Source organism: Canis lupus, chromosome 23 (genome assembly GCF_048164855.1).
Source record: "Canis lupus baileyi chromosome 23, mCanLup2.hap1, whole genome shotgun sequence".
NCBI classification, from domain to species: Eukaryota; Metazoa; Chordata; class Mammalia; order Carnivora; family Canidae; genus Canis; species Canis lupus.
The window spans coordinates 24193061-24220267 of NC_132860.1; the positions used below are offsets into that span (position 1 = coordinate 24193061).

Consider the following 27207-nt stretch of genomic DNA (forward strand, 5'->3'; position numbering starts at 1 on the left):
GGAGCAAACAGCTCATATCTAACACACATTTAAAGAAGAGGACAAGTGCTTAGTTACTTGGGTGTGTCTCTGAATTACTCAGGAAAGAGAAATGTTGAGGCACATTAGTATATCTTTTTTTTTTTCCAGAGAAGCAAAATTAACACTCATCAGATAATGCATCATTTTCTCTTAACAAACTTCGGCAAGAACAGTGTTCTATTTTAGCCTTAATCCTTCCAAACATGACTCCATGAGTTTGATGGAAGCTGAAAGGACAAGGAGATAACTTGCCTTCCCTAAATGCTTCTTTTCTAGTGCACGATATTAAATGAGTTATTAAATTTCTGACAATAGGCTCATCAATGCTCTGTATAAAAAGAAGTGTTATTTCTGTGAGTGAATATTTCCTTTAGAAATGTGGATGTTTAGGATGACTCCATGGGGCAAGACCAAATCCACTGACTTGGCATCAGTAATTGCTCAAATACTGGTCCAAGTGAGGGCACCCTCTGGTGTTCCCATAATCAGTGTCACTTTGCCAATCATTGCGTTGTTATTATCCGAAGCCTTGACTGAGTTGGATATACATCCTGGAAGAAGATTTCCTGGAAAGCCTCGAGAACGTAATACCATTGCCTGAGCTTCCTGCAAATCTTTGACCTCAGTTCAGAGCCCGGGGTCCAGCAATTTTCAAAGTAGCATCACTAGGGGGGATTTCTGGGTCCTCAGATATTCTGTAATTACCCACTGTCCCTTTAGGGCCCTAGGAAATGCTCACACTGCAACCCCAAGCCATGGAGATGCAGACCTCCCTCCCTGGGCACCTGCACAGTGTCAAAGCCTCCTGGAAGCTTAGGAAAGGATTCTGGTTGCCGACGTCGCCCCCTGCTGGTCCAAGGACTCCTTACACGACTCCCTGTGGTGACCTCCCTGGAGAACCTGAAGCCAAGAGGGTGGACTTCCTTAGGTGTGAGTGCACTGCAGAAATTCATGTGGGAGCTGCCAGCAGCAATCATGCAGGGATCTGCGAGGATGCTAATGAATGTCCTCATGAGGACCATTTCAATCATATGAGCATGTGCATGTGTGTGTGTCTCTGTGAATAGAGATGGAAGTCCATGAGGAATATGGTGCAGGGTTTTAGACTGGAGAAAAAAGCAGGACCCATCTATTTGCTGTCTACAAGAGACTCATTTTAGACAGAAGGACACCTACAGCCTGAAAATAAAAGGTTGGAGAACCATTTACCATTCAAATGGCCCTCAGAAGAAAGCAGGGGTAGCCATCAGATAAACTAAAATTTATCCGAAGACTGTAGTGAGAGATAAAGAGGGACACTATGTCATACTTAAAGGATCTATCCAACAAGAGGACTTAACAATCCTCAATATATATGCCCCGAATGTGGGAGCTGCCAAATATATCAATCAATTAATAACCAAAGTTAAGACGTACTTAGATAATGATACACTTATACTTGGTGACTTCAGTCTAGCGCTTTCTACACGAGATAGGTCTTCTAAGCACAAAATCTCCAAAGAACAAGAGCTTTAAATGATACATTGGACCAGATGGATTTCACAGATATCTACAGAACTTTACATCCAAACACAACTGAATACATATTCTTCTCAAGTGCACATGGAACTTTCTCCAGAATGGACCACATATTGGGTCACAAATCGGGTCTGAACTGATACCAAAAGATTGGGTTCGTCCCCTGCATATTCTCAGACCATAATGCTTTGAAATTAGAACTCAATCACAAGAAGTTTGGAAGGATTTCAAACACGTGGAGGTTAAGGACCATCCTGCTAAAGATGAAAGGGTCAACCAGGAAATTAAGGAAGAATTAAAAAGATTCATAGAAACAAATGAGAATGAAGATACAACCATTCAAACTCCTTGGGATAGAGCAGTACCAAAGTTTCTACAAATAGTCCTATATTGGTTGATTTTACTGTGGGTTTTAACCTGAGGCTTTATCTCTGCTGAATTTTTTTTTATTTTATCACGATTCTGCTCAACTTAGAGCAAATAACAATGGAATAGACCTACAAATGTGGATCACCAAATTAACTGAAATAGTTATCAGTCTACTAGTTTTAAAATGACCAATGGACACCTGCCTGGCTCAGTCTGAAGGGCGTGTGGTTATTGATCTTGGGGTCGTGAGTTCGAGTCCCACATCGGGCACAGAGTTTCCTTAAAAAAAAAAAAAAGAAAAGAAAAGCACAAGTGTTTAAAAATGCCCCAAATCAATAAGGCTCCCACCGATGAGCTGGCCCATGGTGGGATGGGACTTCCCACCTGCTCCTTCAGCCGCTGAGCCCTGAGCACAGATAGTGCCAGAGCTGAGAAGCCGACCAGGTCCTCCTTCTCGGAGCTCATGCTCCAGGGGGAAAGATGGACAAAATACGGAAAATCATCAGGAATGAAAAGAGCAATTGCTCCCTAAAAAAAGAGCCTGGTGCTACCTCTGACTCCTGAACTCTACAGGTGAGGCTGTGTCAAACTGTGGGGCTTTGACAAACGCAGCAGCTGGGGTTCCAGGGAGCCACTGAGGGGAGGAGGTGCAGATCCAAGCAGAGCCACTGCCTGCCAGGATCACAGCCTGTGAAGAAGGCAGAAGGGGGCATGGAGCCAGCTCTGTGCCTTCTTTTGGGGTCAAGGCTGCTCCTCCCTTCCTGAGGGGGCTGGGGAAAGGTTGTGTGGATGGAACTGGCTACAGACATGGAGATGTGACGGGGGTGGGGGTGGGTACTGACAGCCCAGACGGGAGGCATTCCAGCACATTCCAGTCTGAGGAAGAGCCCAGGTCAGGGCGACACACTGGGTGCACCGCTGTCCACAGCTCACCCAGTGGAAATTAAGGAATGGCCTGTAACACACGACAGGTAGGGTTTCAGGATGAGGACAGCCTCACACCTTCTGGGCCAAGACTCCGACAACTTCTGTAGGGTTTGCCTTGGATTCAGGAGACTAGGATCGTGGGAAGCTATTACCCATCCCTCCCCCGGAGGGACTGTCATCTTCTGGGCCTCCAGAATGAGAATACAGGTGCCCACGTGTGTGCACACAGGACCTTGTGGGCCTGGACACAGGTACACACCAAGGAAGAACATGTGGTGGGAGGTATTTCCTGCATGTGACACCCGTCTCCAATGTCATAGATATGATGCCACAGTGGCCTGGGGACATCTGGAGGAAGCACCCGCTAGGATACTCCCTGTTCCACAGGCAAGACGCAGACCATCCCCGACAGGCACAATGGCTTCTGAGGGGTCAAAACCAGGGAAGAATGGAAAGTTGTGTCTGAACCCAGGTGTGTTTCCAGGCTGGGGCCCTGGCTGCACACAGTCCTTCCATGGGGCCTGCGGAGAGGGATGCGGTTGTGTCATTGTGTGCACACATGCCATTGCCTGCAGGGAGCCGTCGGCAGCCCCCGAGCGCTGCTCCTGAAGCTTCCTCCAGGTGTGGACTCAGGCAGGGGGTTCCAGGCAGTGAGGTGACTTCCTTGACACAGAGCCCAACAGAACTTGGAACCCCTGTAACCAGGCACCCGCATTCTAGGGCAGCCCCACCTCAGGCTCACTTGGCTGGAGACATCCGCGACTGAAAGATGTTCTCTTGCTACTTTCCCACTTCTGGGGACTCTGGTTTCCAGGAACCCCAGGGATGCCGCTTGTTCACAAGGGCTTCCAGTCAGAGGAAGAACCCGGGTCAGGGCGACACACAGTTCACAAGGGGCTGTAGACTTTGGCTCCACCATAAAATCCAACGCCTCAGGGCGTTTATCAAGAGGCACCATAAGGTAATACAGAGCAGCCCAGCCCAGGCCAGGCCACCTCTGCCAGCCATCCTGGGCAGCCCCATCCCCTCCTCTTCAGTTTCAGGGAAACAGGGATCTGTGGGCAGGTCACATCCAGGCTGGAGGAGGTTGCAGGGCAGCAGGTTCCCCGGTGATCCCTTCAGGGTCACCCTGATGTCACGGTGGGCAGGGTGGAAACAGGATTCCTGAGGTGCCTCTTACCCAACCCAGAGTTAACCCAAGGCCTGGCAGCTGCATCCCTTTGCTCTCCTTGGGGGAGGTGTGTGCCGACTGCACTGTGGTGTGTCTGGAATGGAGTCAGCTGGGTGTGCGGCCCAGCCAAGGCAGCCAGACCGGGTGCTGAGGCCTCCTGCCGGGCTGCCGGGCACTGTCTTTACACGGAGATCCACCCAGGACATGGGGCAGGAGGGGGAGGAAGAGGTGGTCTGCCCCACCGCCTTGGGGAAATGGGAATTGCCCTGCACAGCTAACAGAGGCCAGCGCGGGCTCCAGGTGAGTGCAGGGGCTGGGGCTATCTGACACCCAGGGCTCTGATGTGGCAGGAAGACCCCGGGTCCCAGAAGCCATCCTGCAACTCCCCTGGGCTCCCCCCTAGACACCTGCTCCCACATGAGCTGGATTCCCCTCCTCCCCAGACTTGCCCCCATGGCCCTGACCCTGCCTGGGCCAGATGCAGAGTCCCTGTGCACAGATTTGGAGGAATATCAGAATAGAGCCTTCAGGGGATGGCTGGTCACCCAGTGGTTTAGCGCCTGCCTTCCACCCAGGCCCTGACCCTAAGAGTCCCGGTATCCAGTCCTGCCTCGGGCTCTCTGCACGGCGGCTGCTTCTGCCTCTGTCAGTGTGTCTGCCTCTCTGCTTTTGTGTCTCTGTGTCTCTCATGAATAAATAATAAATGTTTTAAAAAAGAGACACACCATGTCTCATCGCACTCACTCTCCAGTAGTTTGCACTGTCCTATGCTTTCTCCTAACTGGTGCTCCCCGGAGACCCCATTGGCCTGAGGTCCTTCCCCACCTTCCCCAAGGCTTGAGCATGGTCCTGGTGAGTTGGGAGACTTTCTCCCAAAGGGACACGGGGCTCACTGTACTGTGTCTATTGCTCCGCAGTTAGGTTTTGAAGGAGCACATCCCTGACCCCCTTCCCGGGGTCAGGCACAGGGGCCTCGTGTGCTGCACATGTCAGAAGGCCAGTCGGTTCCCACAGCCATTGAGCCCTTCACTGATGCAGGGCTCGATGCGATTCCCTTCTGTTGCCAAATTACAGGACGGCGCTCAACATCCTGCAGCCCTCACACCCTGAGCCCTCCCACCCAAGGAAAGGTCTCCCTGTTGGCACCTCAAGAGACAGACGTGTGGTCAAATTCAAGGGGTAAAGCCATTAACGCAGGGAAGTGATGTTAAAACTCAGCTGGCAGTTGGACCTGGGATGCCAACCTCTCCCACTAGATCCTTGTATTGATCCAAATTTGTTTGAAAATTTATCCTCTCAGATTATTTCTTTATTGGATAATTTGCTTGTTTAAGAGGCAGGCAGGGAGCAAGGAGTAGGAGAGGGAGACACGGGCTCCTCAAGCACACTCTGCCCTAAGCGCAGAGCCTGCCAGGGGCACGATCTCAGGATGTTGAGGCTATGACCTGAGCCACAAGCAAGAGTCAGATGCTAAGTGACTGAGCTGCAGGCGTCTAGCCCCAGGTTCCTGCTGTGGGGAGAGAGAGTCCCTGAGATGTTTCCAAAGGAAATCCTGGCCCCTTTGGGAACATGGACCCTGTCATTTGGAACCAGTACACCACCAATGCTCAATGGAGGTCTGGCCATGAAGACCAATGAGATCTCTGTGATCCAGAGTGGGGGGATTCCTACCCTCCCAGTCTCCCTGGGGCCAGCTCCATTGTGAACAACACCCCTATCTCCGAGATGGATGGCTCCCAGTCTGCCATCAGTGCTGAAGTGGAAAAACCAGGTGCTGCCGACAGCGTCCCCAAACACCAATTCCCTCACTTCCTCGAAGAAAATAAGATTGCAGTCAGCTAAGCTCTTTGTCGAGGGAGAAATGCAGGCAGAATGACCTCTAGAACTCTACTTTTTTTTTTCCTTGTTAGAAGAACCCATCTCCTCCTGTTTTTCTTACTGATGTGCAGATGTTTACACTTGTGATCACAACCTCAGGCAAGTCCTACAATCAGATGTTGTTACGCTGCTTTGCAAAAAAAAAAAAAAAAAAAAAAAAAAAAAAAAAAATTAAAAAAGAGAAAAGAAATTGAAAAAAGAAAAAAACCAAAAAATACTGAAACGTATACAGGCTAGAATTTTTTTTTCTTCATTTTGGAAAGAAGCGGGTCCTGCAAAGTAGCTTTGTTACTTGCGACAAGCTGTATACATAAAACCCTTGTACAACCAAGAATAAGTATTTCCAAAGACTATCCTCCTAGTTCAAGTTGCAACTTACTGAATTAAAATGGACAAGACAACTGTTAGCCTATTGGGGGAGGGGGTACTGTATACTTCCCTGGTGACTCTATGTGGGTACGTGGACAAGATCTGGCATCTGTTTAGGGCCCTGTTTCGTATGACACCCACCCACCATCTTTCCATTTTTTTTCCTGAATGTACTTTGTTTTTCTTTAAACCAAGGTTGTAGAATTACAAAATTCCTTCAACCTTGGTCCTTAGGTAGGATACCCTCAAATGGACTGGTTTAGTCCTTAGGGGGTCAATATGTGTTGCTGCTTATTTAAATAGAGTCATTCAGAGCCCCAAGAGTGGCAATGTACTCCCTATGCTTTCCAGGTGTCTCATTCGTGAGCCAGCAGGAGGGCTAGGCACCTAAGCAGGGACCCTCAGGTGACTTAATTTGGTTCCCCAGTGCCTACTCGATCAAAGACCTGGGTTTTCCTTCTTGAAGAAACTCACGGAAAGGGCATATTTCTTACAGGTTCACATACTACTTTGTACAGAAAAAGTGTCCTTGGTGCAGCTTATGCCAAGTTAGTATGAAGATTGTTCTTGAGTATTGCATGAAGGCTACGATGTTCGAATGGGCAAGTCATGGGTGTGAAAGCTTTAATTTATCTACCTCATTTATTTTTTATTTTTGTAGCCATAATGTCTATTTTCCTATTTTATGACCGCTGAAGTGTTCTAATGCGCTGTCTTAAACCTGAGTTGATGTGTGGTGGGAGCAGCTGGACGTGGAAGATATTTTCATGGTTCTTTTTTTTTTTAACTCTACTCGCGCCCCCTTTTTTGTATATGTAATGATGAAACATGCTCTGATGGTTGAACAAAGAGGGAGAAAGAAAGACTTTAATTTCCGAGTGGAGAATCACCTTCTTTGTGGAAAAGTAGATCAAGACTGTTAACAAAAGTTGGTCTGTGTTATGGCACCTGACTTTAGGATCCAAATTTTTTTGGCCACGTTGTGCCTTTCCTTCTGGAATTGTAAGTTGAGAACACAATGCTAGTACCTCCTTACACTGTGAAGTGGATATTGTTACTGAGAACACACCAGCGCTTTTTTCCCTGTTAAGCAAATCATGCCCGTGTGAATGTATGATCTGTGGAGAAACCCCTGTAGTTTTTACCTGCTGATGCTGTCGGTCTTGTTGGAGAATAAATTTTGGATGTTTTTGTTCTCCCCCCCCCAAAAAAAAAACAAAGAGCAAAATCATGTGATAATCATCTTTCTCTAATCGACTTATTTTGCTTAGCATAATAACTTCTAGTTCCAACGACATTGTGGCAAATTGTAAGATTCCACCATTTTGATGTCTGAGTAATATTCCATTATACATATATATATGAATATATATATATATAATGAATATATATTTCATATATTTATAATATAATGTTGCTTTCAAAACCCCTGCTCACGCTGCTTCACCTCCTGTGGAGGAATTCCAGCTCCACTCAACTGCACCCAGCAAACATCCCTTTGGGAGATACTCATTTTTCTTTCTCTTCAACAGTCTCCTGTCTATTCCTTGGGACCAAGGTCTCCCACTTTTCTACTCAGAGGCCTTTTCCTGATGCTTCCGTTATGAGTGATGGCATGATTTGTGACATTAAAAATACATGTCTCTCTCAGACATGACATCTTAAGTTCTTGAATTCAGGATATGGTTTATTCCTTATGGAGCCTAGAATATGGCCAATGGCCAATGTACATCAGCAGAGCTGGTGTTGGATAATCGACCCAGGATCACACAACTCATTAAGAGCAAAACTTGATGTGTGTGCCTGCAAGACTTGGTTCATATCCTCTTTGCTTCCCTCCCTGACAATGAGATCTTCTACCCTGGAGATGCTGAGCTTGAACACAAAGATCTTTCTCCTAGAAATGCACATTTCTGGAATCCTGTGGAAGAACTTGGAAATGATATTCTGATAGGAAAAATATTACATATAGGAGTTGTTTTAGGCAGAGGTAACTAATGGAGAAAGATTTACTTTTCAAAAATGCATGACACTGTAAAAATACCAAAGAGTGCAGAAATAAAAGATGAGGCCAGGAGAGGTGATCTCCAAAAACGTAGGTCTCCTGAGATAATCAGTTACATGGAAAATAATCAAATATCAATCTTGCCCTCCTGTCCTATATTTACTTGGGAAGAGATTCCCAAGCTGCTGTTCATCAAAGGAGTTGTACCAAGTTCTGGATCTTATAAAGGCCAAAGAACGTATGGATACTCATTCTGACTTGTGTATTCTGCAGAGAAGAATAACAAATCTTCCTTCTCTTTCCTCCATAGATTCTTTATCACACTCAGATCTCTTACCAGAGGCAGACAGCTTCTGAGATGCCTCTGTTGACCCTTGAGGATGAAATAGAGGCCAATCTCTTGACCCTACAGCAAGACACTACAGAGGTCTAGCTGTAGGGTCAGATGTTCTCTTAATGAACCAACCAGTTATGGGCAACTCAGAGTACAAATTATCGGGAACTTGGTACTAAAAAAAGGAGGGGGGCAAGACACTTACAATATAAGTGTATAATATAAGAAATTATATATCTTACAGTATAAGAAAAGGTTTATGATGAAAATAAGAACTGCCTTTCAGAGAAAAAAGACCAATAAGCTATACACATTAACAGCCCTGGTCCCATAGTTGAAGCCACAAGGGGATGTCTGAAACATTTAATCTGGACTCCAACATCCAAATAGGTAGTATGTAAACAGTTATACTTAGATACATTTTATAAACAAGACTGCAATAATGAAATATGAAAACCACTATGGAAATTAATAGTTTAAGACATACCTTAAACATTAAAGAGAAATACACAGAAATGTATTAATAAAAGACTATATTCACAATAAAAATATCAACGAAACAGAATAAATACATATCCAGGACCAAAAGAATAAGTAAATGCTTGTTATCTAAAAGGAAATTTTGTAGTAGAATATCTACCAAGACAGGGTTGCTTGGCTGACTCAGTCGGTTAAGCATCAGATTCTTGACTCTTGATTTCAGCTCAGGTCATGGACTTATGGTCCTGGGATCAAGTCCCACATCAGCTCTGTGCTCAGAGGGGTGTCTGCTGGAGATTCTCTCTCCCTCTCCTTCTGCCCCTCCGTGTTTGCTTTCTCTCAAATAAACAAATCTTTAGATAATGATAATAATCCTATTAAAAGAATATCCACCAAGAAAATCAAGGAATACTCTTTTCTATTCTGGATGCACAGGCCACTTTTAAATATTATTTGCATTATATTCTCAAAAGAGAGAGAAATTGATTTTCCTCCTACCCAAGAAGGACTCAATTCAAATGTGTTTTCTCATCCTTTCCTAGGAATGCATATAGTTACAAATGAAAGCAAAGGAAGAGATTAAGTGCTGTAAAGAACAAATAAGTATTATACCAATTTCTCAAAGAAATAAAATAAAAGTCAATGAATTATCAGTAAGGTGCTCAAAAAAGATAATTATCTGTCAGAATTCTGAGGTTAATGAAAAGTCCTTTAAAAACAGAATTAAATACATTTTCATTTAAGAACAAACATTATGTTTTGTATAGAAAAGCATTATCTTCAGATAAATGATAGTGATCCCAGGTGCAGGAAGCCTAAAGAATCAGGAAAGGAGAAAGAAAACAAAAAGGGCAAATTTTCATGTGATTAAAAAATAAGCAAGTAGTGTATAGCAATGCTAATTTTATAAAAAGTCACGTATGGCATATAAACACATACACACTAATGTTTATATATTCATATATATATATATAATTTATATTTAAATACATATATTTAAATAAACTAATACACTAGTATCATAGTACACAATCCATAAAGGTAAAATTAGTTAAAGCCCAGAGACACATAAAATACTAGTTAATACTTGACATTAGTCTTTAGTAAGTCAAGGTTGTAAGTTTTTGTTTTTGAAGATTACTTTAAATATAAATGAATTAAACTCCCCAACCTATAGACATAGAATGGCAGCATGGATTGAAAATTTTAAACAAAGCCAAAGCACTCCTACTGTCTCTGCTCCAGAATTTGCTCCTGGGTTGATTCCAAGTGAGGGAACACTCCTGGTATATCCATACCCTATACCATTTTGTCCAGAATTTAACTCTTCTTCCATATCTGGATGAGAGTGGATTTTCCTTTGGGAAGATAGCTTTGGTTTGGTTTGGTTCAGTTTGGATTTTTGTTGGCGGAGAAGCAAAAGACACGAGAGGTGACTAGAGGGGGAGAACAGGCCTGCTCAGGACTTCTTCAGCTAGCCTTTCTCACTGATCTCCCTGGGCACATGGAAGGAATCCCCTCAACTGCCCATGAAGTGCCAAATCTGCTGGAGAGCCCAGCATTAAGGCCCTTCGCTCAAGCCTGCCTGCCTCCTCACCCCTGTGCCCTGTATACCTGCAGGTCCAAGAATCCTTAGGCTACTTCACTAGCTCCAATCCTGAGATTCCCCTGTGAGGATAGGCCTTTCTACCCTTGGACCTCTGGGATCTTCATAGGCTTCCAGAAGGTAGGGAATGTTTGTTTCCCCACCTATACATCGAGTGGCCAGAAATCAAGAGCCAGGAAGCTGGGTTTTCCTCAGAGGCCATGAGATAGCAATAGGGCAGCATTAATGCGATGAGACAGGGGCTTGAGGCTCAAGGGGCCAGACTCTGACCCTGGTCACATAACGACTGCATGGATGGGAGGTACGGAGGGTTTGGGAGCAGGAGAGGGATCCCAAACCTGCTTCTGTACTGTCCTCTGCCTCTTAAAAATCTAGTGTGCTCATCGAGGTGCTCCTCCACCCTTCAGCTACAGGCATCTGCAGAGAAAGAGAGAGCACCCTTCAATAGGTGCTCTGGAGTGAGGAAAGACCAGTCAGTTGCTCTTCCTAAGAAAGGAATCCTCTCAACACCACTATGGCTTTGTTTGCTTTGGCTTGGTGTGGTATGGTTTTGTTTCCATGGGTTCTCATCAGAGATTTCTGAGAGAGAGAGAGAGAGAGAGAGAGAGAGAGAGAGAGAACTGTAGCCTGTATCTCATGCTAGTTGGACCAACAAGGACCCAGTTGTCAAACATTGCTTCCTAAAGCATCTTGAGGGTGAAAAATCTCCATGCCGAGGCCTCAGAAAGGAGTCATCATGATCCAACATTGAAGTGGGTTCCAGAATATGCATAGAGGGAAACCACCAACTCATCCCCTTATAGACCAACGTGTGACCGTGGCCCCTTGCAGTGCACATGGCACCCACACAGGATGCATGGGGATCAATGTTCCCTATACAGCTCTTCATGCAGGAGAGCTGGGTGTACCCTAGACCCTCGATGTCTAAGAATCCCCCGGTCATAACATGCTGCTGTCTCTTCTCAGGTAATTAAGGCTGGAGGAATTAAAATAACTATAGAGAGGTCAGAAATGCTGAAAAACAACAACAACAACAACAACAACAATAACAACAACAAAACCCCACAAAACAAAATCAAAAGAAAGACATGCACACTATTCATTGGTGCTAACATTTTATTAAGGGAAATAAAACACTACACACGACTCGAAGGTAACATTCCAGAACAAAAATGAACTACATGGGTGAAATATTGCCCATCAGAAATCCCACAAAGCTACCACCAGAGAGTCAAGAAAAACTCATGTCAGGAGAGAATACGGCATCCATTTGCAGAGCACACAGTGGGTACGCCATGCTGAATCCCCAAATGCAGACATGCGTAAACCAAAGAGAGCTTAACATCTTAGATTTTATTTCCATTGGAGTGACAAGTGCTCACTCAAATCTCCCTCCATTTCACAGATAATGTATTTCCGGAAGAACAACTTGACATTCCACAGGGAAGACTAGCCTTTGCCACAGCCCATGGATTTCCCTAAAGAACAGTACAGTGTGTCTCTTGAGGGGTGGGCATCTGAGCACGGCCCCCAGAAACATGAGAGGCAGGACGCTGTGCGCCTGAAATATTCCATGCAATGCAGCTGAGCAAGCGCCGAATCCCCACATCAGTCCAGGAGTGGACCACGTCCTCAGGTCCACAGACACCCCGTCAGGGTGCAGTGGGGTGGAGGACAAGTGTCCGAGGCCAGGAGCTGGCTCATTCGCTCTCAGTGTCTTCTGAGGATGAGGACATCTGTAGGTCATCGTGGAAGATACTCCAGGGGACATAGTCACAGGCTCCATCCAACATCTGGGTGGCAGGAAGGCCCTGAGCAGGGCCTGGCTTCTCGGGAGGAAGGAATGAGGGAGCTGCTAGGAACCTGGAGCTCCAGCAGCTTCTGTCCAATCTGGTGAAGACCATTCTCAGGGGCTGAGTGGGGGCCAGCACAGAGGGCGGCCGTGGGGGGACGGTGCACGGCCGCAGCGTTTCCAGGTGAGGTGTGGCAGGTGTGGGCCGGGTGCCCCTGCTTGGCAGGAGGGCAGGTGTCTTCCGGGTCTGCGGGGGCACGGCTGTGCATCCACGTGCACATATGCTTCCTGGAGGACATAGACTCCCCGAAATCCCCAGGTGGGCTCCCTGGATGCTCCTGAGGGTGTGCTGGGTGGGGCTCCATCGCGCTTTCTTTCGGGGGTTCTGGGTCCTGTCTAGGGGCATCTGGGCACAGTTCTTGCCTGGAGTCTGGAGGGCCATTTGGGAATTGTCTGCCAATGCGTTGCTGACAGCGGGACAGGTGTTCTCCTCAGGATACTTGGGTGGTGCCTGGGTGTGTCCCAGCCCATGGACCTTGGTGCCAGCCTGGGGATCTTTGAGGGAGACTGGACAGGGCCTCTTGGCTCTCTGCTGCACAACCAGGCTATCAGCCCTGACACAGGGTTGGCGTGCCGGCTGAGGTGTGTCAGCAACCGGCATTTCCTGGACACCAGGAGGTCCACTAGGTGGGCTGAGGCTGACTTTAGGGCTACTGAGAGGAGATGTGGAATGAGACCGGACACGCACGTCAGGGTTCTCAGTACGTGCTTCCGTCGGCAGGGAAGGCTCCGGGATAGAAGGCCTCCTGGTGGTGTAGACGGGCATCGGCATGTGTGGACGCTGTGGGAAAAGAGAACACACGGGACACCATGAGTGTGGCCTCGGCACCAAGGCAAAAGGAACATTCAGGAAAGAAAGAAACCAACAAATGCCTAAGACCTTCTGAACCACCCCCTCCCCCAGAACAGGGAAAGAAAGAGATGGGATCTGTTGACCTACAAGTAGGGAATCCGGCTCCAGGGCTGGTCCGGAACAAAGGCATGACTGGATGCTGCTGATGCACTTTTGACATCGGGGAGGAACACACAAATTTTAGCCTCACATCGATGCTTCCTCCATTGGACCAGCTCTTCCATCCACTCTGCTCACGAGGCTATAGGAGTCCTGCTGCTGGAGGGTCACAGTGGCAGCTCCTGAGGAGGGATGGGCAGTGGGGGAATGTGTCAGGAAGGACAGCGGCTTGTTCTTCTCTAAGGATGGCATGTGTTCCAGGAGTGTCCGCCAATGACCTTCACATGTCAACAAACCCACTGTTCGCACACATTCAAGGCATAAGGCAACATCATGGGCACCAAGGGAAAAATGGGTGCAAAGACCGGGCCACTCAACTGCCCCTGGTCAGAGTGGAAGTGGAGCCCCGCCCTCCCCCAGGAGGCCAATGGAGCCCAGCGAGTGCCCCACAGAGCACAGCAGCCGGGAAGCAGCGCACACTCACCCTCACATAGTCACAAGATTCTGTGCCTTCCTTCCAGGTGCGCTTCTGCTCCTCTCGGGGTCTCCTGGGGAACCTCTGGAGCAGGGCCTTCCTCTGCTCGGCTTCTTGCCTGCACAAGAAATCAAGCATTGGAAAGGAGAAGGAACTCCCTTCCCTGTCTTCCAGCTGGACACCAGGTCCGGGCTCGGGCCAACATGGTCTTTTCCCTACTCCGCCATTTGACGCCCACGCCTGCCCCTCACCCTGACTAAAGTGAGCCCACCAGGTCGTCCAGGCAGTTTCTCTCATTCAGAGCCTATGAGAGAGTTTGCCTTGTATTGTGCCAAGCTCCATACATTCACTGGTGCAGGCACACTGCTCCAGCCACAAAACCCCACACCAAGTCAGCAAGGACAGCACCATCAGCCAAATGTGGTCCCTGTTAGCCTGGGAGCTCCTCTGCCTGCCTCGCCTCTCCTGACTCTGCCCGCACGCTGCAGGGCACACAGTGTGCATGCGCACAGACACGGTGTCTGTCGGTCTCATCCCTGGCATTCGGGTCAGCAAGCCCCATTACTCACCTTCGTCTCTCTACTTTCTCCCTCTCATCCTGGTTCAACAGCCCAGCCTGGTGCCGCTGGTCCCGCTGACTCCACGGCTCCACGTTCTCCTTCAGCCTCCTGGAGCCCAAGGCCACGGGAATGAGGGTTGCGCCCCAGTGTTTTATGGGGCATCTGGTGCTTGATGCCTTGTGTCCAAAGGCCCCACAGTCCCTGCACTTTACCTGGGGGAAGAAGGGGGAGGAGTCAGTGCATCCATTCAAATGCCAGTGAACCTGCCAAGCACACCAATGGGAGGCCATCCTCAGGGTGTGGCACATGGGTTGAGGACAGGGGACATCCTATCTGGCTAGTGAGGTGCCAGCATAGTGAAGACCTCAGGATGCTTCCTCCACAGCCCATGGAAAGGGGAGGGGAGGGGAGGGGAGGGGAGGGGAGGGGAGGGGAGAAGGCATTGGAGGTGTCAGGTTGAAGACAGGTGGAAGCATCATTAAGATTAAGATTCGGGAATCTTAATCTGAAGGCTGAATCTGATCTTATGGTGCCCTGGGGCTGATGCTCAGAGCCTCTGAGTGTCCCAATGTGTAGCCTGGGGCATTTCCTGCCCATGTCACATTGGACAACTGAGTCTGGGCCATGATCTTCTGGGAGCCTAGCCTGTCTCAAGACTCCTGGCAGAGCTCCTGCTTCAAAACCCATGCCAGCCTCCACACTTACCCTGGGATCCTCCTCCTCTGGTCTGGGAACTCTGAGGGCCAGTCCTGCTGTCTGTGGCCTCTTGCCCTTCTGGGCTCTCAAGGGTCTGTTGGGCCCAAGCTGGCTGTGACGCGCCGCCATCAGTCCCACGTCCTGGAGGGACAAGTCAGTCTGCTTCGGGGATGGGTTTCGGGTAGCCTGAGGCAAAAGAAACAAGTGAGTCCTATTCACCATGACATCGGCCTCCTCCCTGTACCGTCTTACCAAGGAGGCATTAGCGAGTGTCAGGACATTTGTGCCAAACACACAATTCCCACTGTCTCTTCTCTTTCCTCTTTCCTGTCTACACCCTCCTGGCCAAGCCACATCCCCGCTCTGAGGAAGCCCACCCTGGAGGCTCAGGGACTCTTGTTGACACTATCATTAAGTCTCTCCAAATCCCCTGTGGAAACAAAACCAGGGACGAGACCTCTCCCGATTGAGGCCCAGTGGGATCCACCATGGAGCACGCAAAAGGCAAAAGCATCGGGAAAGTGGGCTTCCCTCTCTCATATCTGAATGCCCCTTGGGACGCCAGAGGAAGCCATAGTTAAGTCCAGATACACTGGGAAAACACATTCCCCTCTACTCCATGGGAAGCTGCCCATCTGAGCACTTCCATTCCATGTGTTCGTGGCAGTGCCCCTAATTAACTGCCATCGAAACTTTGGGAAGTGAATTTCTTTTCACCTTGCGAACCAGGTAATTCTTCTATTGAAAAAAAAGTCAGTTATTTATGGGAGAGAGAGAGAGTGTGTGTGTGTGTGTGTGTGTGTGTGTATGTAAGGGAGAGTGATCACCTGAGTTGTATGGACAGAGGAAGAAGCAGACACTCCCTGGGCAGGAAACCCAGTGAGCGCCTGGATTCATCTCCAGAGCCTGAGATCATGACCCGACCCAAGTCAGACCCTGAAACAATGGAGCTGCGCAGGCACCCTGATCCTGTGTCTTCTCTAGGTCTGCAGTGCCCACTGAGACATTTACAGGCCTTCTGTCCCTGCTCGTCTACCACCCCACACCAATGTGACACTCGAGGCCCCATTCCATTGGCATTGGAACCTCCGGGTGTCCTGGGCATTCACAGCCATGCCTTGGCTCAGTCCCTGCTCTTAGAACATGTTAGACCAGAAAGAGTCCTTAACCCATGGAGGAAGGGCCAATCCCTCCACCATTTCCTCACTGTCCCATTATTCGCTCAGGAAAGGTAGGACCAGTGGTCCGAAAACTCACCTGAAGTGCAACTGTGGTCCTCACGCCTGTCAGGAGATGCTGGGAAAGGTCCTGGACAGGCTCCACTGCAGGAGACGGTGTGTCTCGTGGGAGAGAGGGATGGTGAGGAATGGCCACTTCCGTTGCTCCCTGACTTTTATACTGCTCCGAGGTCACGTGACGTTTCAACCACTTGAAAGACATCCATCTAATCCTCTTAGCTGCAGCAGGGTTTGAGCCAATCAGCAGCTGCAAGGAAGCTAATGATGCCCTCATGAGAAAGATTTCTATGACTCTGTGTGTGTGCCTGTGTGTGTGTGTGTCTGGGTGTGAATGGAGATGTAGGTCCATGCGGATTTGGTGGATACCAAAATTTCTGCAAGTGAAATTATATTGGTATATTTCAGCGTGGGAATTAACCTCAGGACTCATGGTTCCTGAACTATTTGTATTTTGCCAGCACTTCTGCTCAATTTAGAGCTAATAGCAATAAGAATGGGGTCACACTTTGAGGTTATTCATAATGTAATATCCTTTTTGTCAATTAACTTTCAGTTAAAAACTGAAATATCATAAAGAGCAAAAGCTTCCAATCGGCACTAATCACTTGATTGGATTAAGGGATTTGGGAGTGGTCCCTTTCTCATAGAGACCTATCAGGCCAGCCCACCTCCTCATCTTGCCTCCCTCAACAGACAGCACCTTCAGGTCTTTCTCAACCTCCCTAACAGCAGCCCCTGCACCTTTCTGAACAGAATTTGATCCGAGTTTCCATGTTGAATGGATACCTTTATGAATGTCCTTTTTCTTCTTGAGTAACTTCAAGTGAGCGAAGGAGAGTTAGACGTTAGTGCTCTAGAACAGGGAAGATCTCTTTCCCAAAGGAGCTCAGGTATCCCAGGGGAACGCCTTCTCCTCACCAGTCAGAGGCTTTGAGGCTGTAACCAATTATTTGGGGTATATGGTGTCCATGCTTTGCTTCTGCACTTCCATCTCTCTCAACTATGATCTCAATCTACAAAGATTATGAAGGTTTTGATGAATACCAGTATCTGCCTAGGTGTGGCCTGGGTCCACCACAAGAGAAATCCTCTGGCTGGTTTTATGCTTTTGGGAAACATTCCTTCGAACTCCGTTTCCTACAAGAGTCTATATCCTAAATGCAGTGTTTATATGCCTCATTTTAACTGTTCCTCAGGGAATTCCACCCCAATATCCTTTATATTCTCTTGATTCAGTTGGAGTACGTTGTAGGCTTGTGCCTTTTTCCACATTACTGAGTAACACTGGACTCCACAGATCTAATTGACTTGGATGTGGGAACATTGATGCAAAGATGCAAACATGTTTCATTGTTTGTTTCTTGTTTAAGATGATAGATGATAGATAGATAGATAGATAGATAGATAGATAGATAGATAGATGATAGATAGATTTGAGACAAGAAGAGACCAGAGAGAAACCACAGAGTAGCAGGAGAGTGGGGGCTGAAAAATAGAGGGAGAGAGATTCTCAAGGAGATTACCCAGCAGCCATGCTGCTGGGTGCTGAGCTGCCTCCCACATTCCTGAGACCAACGTGTTTCACATTATTTTTCATTTCCAGTTAAGAAGCATAGGACACTAAGGCCCTTGACCAGACATTATCTAGAACACCTCAACTGCCAAAGCAGCCACATTGGAAGGAATTGGCATCGGATTCCTTCCTGACAGTGGGGCTTTTCCTTATCCACTACTGTCTCACGTCTATGAACCAGAGTATCTTCACTCCCTTGCTCTTACTCTGTGTGGGATTTCTTAAAATTCCATTCTCTCCCTGAGTTCCCTTCCTTGTTTATGGAGTCTTCAGGTACCATGTTTCCTTGAATTCTTTGCTTCTGTATGATCCCTGGCATGTGAGACCCAACATGCTAGAGCCACCACATGGAACTGGTTTACTTAGATGTCTCCAAATGGAACAATCCCGAATGCAACAAAATGTATTGTTTCCATAAGGGTTCCAAATTGTGTATCACACAATCACTAAAAATTTTAAAGACAGGATTAGCTCTGTCCACTGCCAGAAGAGTGAATGCAATGGCTTCTGCTAAAGAAACTAAAATACTGTATTGAAACCTCCTCATCTCGCCCTCTGGTAACAGGAGGCTAATGCATTTTATGTCTCCTTATCACCACTCGGTTGGGTTTCTTGTCCCAGTAAAATGAGCACTTTTAATAATATAACTGTGGAATGGATTGTTCCTATCTCCATGCCTTTACTGTGGTTGATTACCAACAGTGGAGAGGCAGAGGTAAGATGTGGTCCATCTGTGGTATCTTCTATTAGAGCAGTTGGTAATGGGATAATGCATTCCCCATGTGAGGAGGCAATCTCCCTAGAAGCTGTTTCCACAAGTCTCCTGCATGAGCTCAAACCTGTTACGACACACACATGCCCCCTAGGATATCTCCTGTGAAAAGCCCTGACTTTGTTTTCTCCTGCTGGACAACACAAAAGCTCAGGAAGGGAAGTCAAGTAATCCCTTCAGCTTACATCCACCCACCATGGCCAGGAACCTACCCTCGTTGTCAACCTCACAGACCACTGATTCAATGTGGCCTCCCAGATTAAGCCTCCACATACCGCCATGGAATCTAGCCTGGGGCTGTCCCCAAATCCCAGTTTCAGCCCAGATCCCTATTGTGAAAACATTTCCAGCCTGACATCTTGCAAAATGTTGATGGAGCCAGGACTCAACTCATTGTCACCTGGAAACAGGTTGGAGGTCTCCCTAGAACTGCATCCAGGATTGGCAATTCCAGGTTCCCTGGAAAGGACTGGGGAATCTGTTCTGTGGGAGGCTATGCAGATTCTTCGGTCTGTCCTCCTGACTAATAGATCTTGATATAGAGTGAAACCCCTTAAGTGACTAATGGATACCTGGACAGGATGAGCATTGACCTCCAGACACCTACTCAGAGAATTCATCTGCTGACTGTCCAGCCTCCACAGTCCCCACAATGTGCTATCCAACCATCTCCTGGTCATCCCTCCCAGGTGTCTCTACTAGCCTTGGCCAGAGATGGTGTGCTCCTGGTTCAAATCTACTCCCCCCACCTAATTTTTCACACACACTTCTTCCTGGTCAGAGCCCTCATACCTGAAGAGACCCTGAAGAATAATGTGCCCATGTCCCATTGCATGTCCTCTTAAATGGCTCCTGGCGCTTCCCCTATATTAATCCAGTGAGTAGGAGTGAGACATTCCCATAGAGGGAGGATATGAATTTAGGTTGCTGCTGACCTAGACGTGGCTGCAGGAATTCCACTCAGGGTAAACAGGCAAAGAAGCCTCTGTGAGGAGCCAGCCTGGAAATAAAATAATTATTTCAAATATCTGAAATACTGGGGAGTAAAAGCATGCACACCAAATCATATGTTGCAGTCTTCTATTAAGAATAAAAAAAACACACAACTGCCTAATAACATTTTAGATCAAAAATGAACAAAGCAGATGCAATATTCCCCATAACAATTTCAGAAAAATAATATCAACAAGTACAGAAAATGTCTTCTAGGAGAAAACATGGTATAATTTGCAGATCTCTGGATGGGATCTTTTTCTAAATCAGAAATTCAGACATTTGTAAAACAGTTTCAGATTAACTTGTTTACTTCTGTTTACAACCAATGTACAAATTGCCAGGATGATTTACCTACATTTTTTAGAAAATGTATTTCAGTAAGACAAACTTGACATTCTGGATTGGTAAGCACCCTTTGAGATTCCCATATATATACCTAACGAAAAACTGCAGTGTCTGTGTAGTGGGGGGAGTATATGTGTAGGCGCCCAAAAGCATACCACGTAGCACATTGTGGACTTGACCATTTCCAACTAGTTCAGCGGAGGAATTGCTGGTTCACCATATCAGTCCAGGAGGGGGACATATCCTTATTCCAACAGACTCCTCCTGAGGGTCCTCTTCTGTGAAAGACAAGTCTCCCAGTCCATGAGCTATCTCATTCCCTATGACAGTCTTCAGAGGACGAGGATACCTACAGGTCTTCTTAGGAAACTCTAGCAAACACATACACAGAGGTTCCCTCACTCTTTATGACACGATAAACTGTGTTTGTAAAAAAAAAAAAAAAAATTCCCAGACATGAAAGAAACCTTGACACTTTCTATCTCTAATCTGCCTCTGTTACATGAAAATCTACAAAAAAGTGTGATTTCTTCTGCACAGTTCCTATTGTCCCTTACTTTCCAGTAAGGGTGGCATGTCCAAGTTTGAATACAGAGTGAACATACATTATGATGAGATGTCACAACTGCACATCTATGGTCACACTCAGAAGCTTTTGGTTATCATGCGATAATTTTCATTCTACAATCAATTTGTCAATTACTTCTGTAAGAAATAGAATGATAACACAGAGCACCTATAACCTGACCTCAAAAACCATTTTGCTAGATTCGTGAACTTGGCACTGTTTTTCTGAGGTATCAACCCAGGTCCAAACGTGAATTTGAACTGGTCTGAAATCCAGAGTCCACTTCTTCTGTGGCAGGAGGTGCCACATAGCAGACGGTAGCAAAATATTCATAGGAACTTATGTTCAGTGGGAGGCTGGGCATTTCACCTTGGAATAAGAGTCCCTGTCAGTTTCCTTCTCTGCCGTCTTAATGTAGGAGATAGTGAAGGGAACATAATACATTCAATGAGATTCAATCAGGCTGGATGCAGTTATCTCCCCAAAATAAGCATTTAATTCCTTTCTTACCATTTCCAAGCAATGACCAAAACACATCGCTGGCAAGGCCCCACGCATGCTTCTGTTCAGGCAAATAGTCTTTTGATATAAATAGAAGATAAGCAATGGGAAGTGCAGAGCATGACGAGAGGGTCGAATATACTTCAAATCCAGGTCCTCAGCATCATATCCACTCTCAATCCTGACTGCTCACTACCTCTCACCTGCAAGTTGCCCCTACTCTCCCCAAGGCTGAAGGAGAGGCCGGTTCCTGGATAGACCCCATATGAATCCACACTATTCCAATATAAGATCATGACAATGAACCCGCTTTAAATGTCAGTGTCCTCTAGTTTCAGTCGAAGGCCATAGCCCAGGAACACACCCAGATAGATGGTTCTTCCATACATACAGAACACACATTTCACACAACACCAAATATTTCCAGTGTGGGACTGTGTTCGGGTTTGGTGAGTGAGTGACACCGTGTGTGTGTGTGTGTGTGTGCGCGCGTGTGCGTGCGTGCCCATGTGCAATAAAGTTAGTAGACCCATCCCTGCACTGCTTCCCCAGACCTCTGTCCCTTCTTGCTCGTCCTCTTGGTTGGTCTGGCTCTCCCTGGCACCTGCGGGACTTTGGCCACACCCCCGGCCACCTGAGGTGGGATCATCCCAGCTGCAGTGTGGAGCAGGTCCATGGTTTGATGAGGATGATTCTTGGGCATCTCATGTCTGTATTTGGAGTGCTGAAGGATGACTGCATTCTCAGGAAGAGCAATTTCTCTTCTCCTGACATGAAGTTCAGGCTTAGGTCGGTTGCATTCTTGGAGGCATCTCCCCTGGTCTAATGTGGTTTGTTGCCTTGAGGTCTCTTCCCCGTGCTCCTCTGACTCAGCAAGGTTCACAGTGGGATCCCTTGTGCTCTCTCCTGAGGCCTCACCCACCTCTGCGGGGTCTGCCTCGGGAGATACGATTCCTCCCTCGACTGACCCACTCACAAGGTCTCTTTCATATCGGTCTTCTGCATATAAAATAGGACATAGGCAAGTTGGCGCAGGGCACAAGTCACAACGCAGGCGCTGACCTTAGCATCATCCATTTTATGCCACTGGCCATTTCCTGCCTTTACGAAACAGAAATAACGTCCACTGTGGCAACTCCACCCAGCATGCACCAGCACGGCATAGAGCACATAAACCAAGGGTCCTGCCCTCTGCTCAGACAGGGAGTGTTGCATGTCAAGGCACTCAGGATATTGCATCTCCTTAGTCATTTTGTTGCCTGTGAAGTCTGAGAATCGTTTCAAGACCAGGATGAGGACTTTTGCACAACTGTGCCAAGTCAACACCTTGGACGCAGGCACTTTCTCTAGACACTTACTACAATGGTAGGCATTTTCACCTTCAAGCTATTCGGGCTTCACCAACTGCTCCAAAGCTTGGCTGACACTCTGAGCAGCCCCGATGTCCAGGCTGATGTCCAGGTAAGGTTCCAGAGTGCTGGAAATGCTTTGGCAGTGGAGACACTGGATTTGTGACCTCCAGTACCCCCCAAAGCTATGCTGGATGAGGGTGCTGTCCTGAGCATGCTGAGAGTCTGAGGGCTTGTCTTCAGGCAAGCATGCTTGCTGCATTGCATCCAGAATGAACATGAGATACTCATGGGCATCTTCTTGCTTGTGTGTGTGGAAGGCGGCGAGCAGGAGTGGAAGGGGTCGGAGCACACGTCCAGGATGGCAGAGAACCCGGGTCATGTGAGCCTGCAGAGTACACAGCGTGCAGGATGTCTGCTTCCTACAGGCTGTCCCGTGCTTCTGGGACAGCACGTAGCTGGCAAGGGGCTCTGTGTAGGTCAGACACTGTAGGGTTGCATTCACGTAGCAAGTGTTCCCCATGTTCTGAAGCCCAGCTCCCACCTGGGAAAGATCCTCCCAACTCAGAGGCGTCTTGGTGGGAGGCCACCCTGCTGATGCGGGAGCCAAAGGATCAGTCAGGGAGGAGAGTGTCTTTGATGCAGGGGATGTCTTCTCAGGCAGAGAGGGTCCTCCGTGCACTTCAGCACCACCTCTCTTTGACCAGCATGATTGGGGTTTGGGAGAGTCGTTGAACTGAGATGCCTCTGAGCGGTGGAGGTAGGCAGCCTCCATGTCGGCAGAAACAGTGTCCACAAGATAAATTCAACCAGGAGCTTCAGGTCACAAAGGGATGCTTCTCTCACTGAGCCAGTTTCCAAATGGCAGATAGTGACCCTCACCTCCACCTTTTATGGCTTTTGGGCCCTGGGATAAGGCACAAAATCCTCTAATCCACTGGAATCGCTTGATTGGATTACAGGATTTGGGTGTGGTCCCTTTCTCATAGAGAACATTCAGGTCAGCCCACCTCCTAATCTTGCCTCTGAAAACAGCCAACACATTCAGATTCTTCTCAACCTCTTTAAGTGTCCCTGCACCTTTCTGAACAGAATTTGTTCAGAGTTTCTATGTTCAAAGGAAATCTTTTTGAAAGTCCTTTTCCTTTGACTAACCGCAAGGGAGCCAAGGAGTGTCAGATGTCAGTCCTGTAGGACAGGGAAGATCACTTTCCCAAAGGAGCTGAGATATCACATAGGAACACGTTGTCCTCACCAGCCAGAGTGTTTGTAGCTGTAACCAATTATTTGGGAACGTGGCATCCATTGCTTTGCTTCTACACCTTCATCTCTCTCTACTATGATTCCAATATACAAAGATTATGAAGGTTTAGATGAATATCATTTTCTGCTTAGGTGTGTCTCGGGTCTACAACAAGAGAAATTCTCTGGCTGGTTTTATGCTTTGGGAAAGATTCCTTTAAAACTCCTTTTCCTGCAAGTCTATATCTTAAATCCAGTTTTCATATGCCTAATTTTAACTGTTCCTCAGGTAATTCTGCACCAATATCCATTATATACTTTCGATTTAATTGGAGTATGTTGTAGGCTTGCACATTTTTTACACATTATGGTTTTGGCAGTTGTAGATGCAGGGAGGAAGGCACTGCGGTGGCTCGTGGTTTGGAAATGCCATTATGGTTTATTCTGCTTACAGAATTAGTAGTGTCTGTGGAAATTTTGAGTCGACAAGACAATTAATTCCTTCTTGTGACCATGACCTTTTCCAGTTTATGCATTTGGATAAGTCTTAGGAAAGGTGGAAACCTAAGTCCATTTGTCTTCTTTACTAAACAGAGGCCAAGAACAACAGGAGCATTTTGCCAGGCCTTGGTCAGTGACTGGGCTTCAGAAACACTGGGGCCCTGCTGAATTCTTGACGTTCACTTGTCATCACTGGACACTAAGAGAATAAAAGTGTCATCTTTGACACCACCATGTTTTAGGATATTTATTCTGTAATCACGGAGTCCAAAAAAATTTTGTGTAGGATGCTCTTTATGATATCTCCGTTTTTAACTGGAAGTTTTAATTGACAAAATGAATGTTACATCATGAATATCCTCAAACTTTGACCCCATTTTCATTGCCATTAGCTCTAAATCGAGCAGAAGTGTTGGTAAAATACCAATAGTCAGGAAACAGGAGTCCTGAGGTTAATTCCCACGCTAAAATGTACCACTATGATTTCACTTGCAGAAATTTTGGTATCCACCAAATCCGCATGGACTTACATCTCCATTCAGAGACACACACACAGGCACACACACATAGAGCCCACCTGCTGTGGGCTCTGCAAATGGACATTGTTTTCTCCTGAGATGGGTTTTTCTTGTGTCAATGCTGGTAGCTTTGCGGGAACTGTGATTGTCAATATTTAACTCATGCAGCTTGTTTATTCTTTAGTGTTAATTTAGAATTGTGTGTAGTGTTTTATGTCCCTTAATAAAATATTAGCACAGATGAATAGCGTGCATGTCTTGCTTTTGATCTTGTTTTGTGGGGGTTTTTTCTCGGCATTTCTGAACCTCTCTATAATTATATTAATTCCATTAATTCCTCCAGCCTTAGTTACCTGAGGGGAGACAGCAGCTTGATCGGTTCAGGGAATACGTAGACATTGAGGATCTCCTGCACACCCAGGGTTCTGCGTGAAGTACTGCATAAGGAACATTGATCCCTGAGCATCCAGGGTGGGTGCCATTAGCACCACACGGGGCCTCGGTTGCACGTTGGTCTGTAATGGGACGAGTTGACGGTTGTCCTCTATACATATCCCAAAACCCACTTCAATGTTGGTTCATGCTGCCTCCTTCCTGAGGCCTGGGCATGGAGATTTTTCACCCTCCAGATGATTTCCCAAGGAGGCAATGTTTGACAAGTGGGCACATAATGGTCCAATAACACGAGACCCAGGACTGGTTGCTTCCTTCTGACTCTCTCTCTCTTTCTCTCTCTGTCTCTCATCCTCAGGCATATCTCTGATGTGGGCTCATGGAAACAAAACAATACAACACCATGTGAAACCAAACCAAATGAAACTAAATGAAACAAAACCAAATCAAACCAAACCAAACCAAACCAAAGCACATCCATTGTCGTGTTGAGAGAATTTCTTTTTTTAGGAAAAACAACTGACTGCTCTTTCCTCGCTCCAGAGCACATGTTTAAGGGTGTTCCCTCTCTCTGTGCAGATGCCTGTAGGTGGAGGGTAGAGGAGCTCCTGGATGAGCGCACTGGGCTTTTCAAAGTCAGAGGTCAGTAGAGAAGCCATGGTGTGGGATCCTTCTCCTGCCCCCAAGGCCTAAGTAACTCCCATTCATGCAATCATTAAGTGACCCAGGTCAGAGTCTGGTCCCTTGAGCCTTGGGCCCCGGTCTCATCCCATGAACACTTCCCTATTGCTATCTCACGGCTTCTGACGAAAATGCAGCTTCTTGGGCACTCAAGGGATGCGTGCAGTAATAGAAATGTTCCCTACTTTCTGGAAGCCTATGAAGATCCCAGAGGTCCAAGGGTAGAAAGGCCTATCCTCACAGGGGATGTTGGGATTGGAGCTAGTGAAGTAGCCTAAGGAGTCTTGAACCTGCAGATATATAGGGTACAGGGGTGAGGAGACAGGCAGGCGTGAGCAAAGGGCCATAAGGCTGGGTTCTCCATCAGAATTGGCACTTCATGTACAGTTGAGGGGATTCATTCCATGTGACCAGGGAGACCAGGGAGAAAGGCTAGCTGAAGAAGTCCTGAGCAGGCCCGTGCTCTCCCCTGTAGTCACCTCATGTGTCTTTTGCTTCCCCGCCATCCATTAACCAAAGCAAAGCAAAGCAAAGCAAAGCAAAGCAGACCAAACCTGTCTTCCCAAAGGAAAATCCACTCCCATCCAGATATGGAGGAAGACAGAGTTATCTGGACAAACTGGCATAGGTTATGGATACACCATGAGCGTGAGACACTAAATCTCAAAATTGTCAAGAAGCAAAACTTATAGATGGAGAACCATAAAATGCATTCCAGTGACAAAAAGCCAAACATGAAGAATGTATCTATAAAATAAAAATGTAAAAAAATTGATGTTAACAAAAGCCTTAAAATCAGAGTTGAGAAAATATGAAACCAGGTGAAAAGGGGAAAAACACAAAAAAGCATCGTATAATTTTAAACCGCAGGTATAGGAATCATTAGGTAAATGCTCAAATTCTGTATACTGTGTTGTCCCACACCCGGGATACGCAGTCCTTTGATGTCCATAAACATGGTGTTCATGGGATCTTCGGAGCTGATCTTCCGGGGGAGGGGCATGCTGCACTGATGCACAGTGGTCTGTTGCTCGTCTGGTTTACACCTCCCCTTGCCACGGGGTCTGGCTCATTGTGAGCTCTTTCTGGTTTTCCTGTGTGGCTTCGTTCCCTGAAAGCTCCCTGTGCCACTTTAGGAGACCAGCACAAAATGGCTGGAATCTGATCTCCAGTCTCAGAGCAGAGAGATCAGGCTCCTGCTCTTCAGTCAGCTCTCAGGGACAAGCAGGAGTCACTGCTGGGGGTGCCAGATGCTGCAGACTCCTGTGGTGGATGCCCAGACCAATCCGCCTGGAGGAGAGAGAGGGTTGCCCTGTT

General features: G+C 47.1%; 1 pseudogene; it reads right to left on the bottom strand.

The window, feature by feature from the left end:
* Nucleotides 1–13649: 13649 nt before the first annotated feature.
* Nucleotides 13650–26893, bottom strand: LOC140615311 (ubiquitin carboxyl-terminal hydrolase 17-like protein 6; annotated as a pseudogene).
* Nucleotides 26894–27207: the final 314 nt, after the last annotated feature.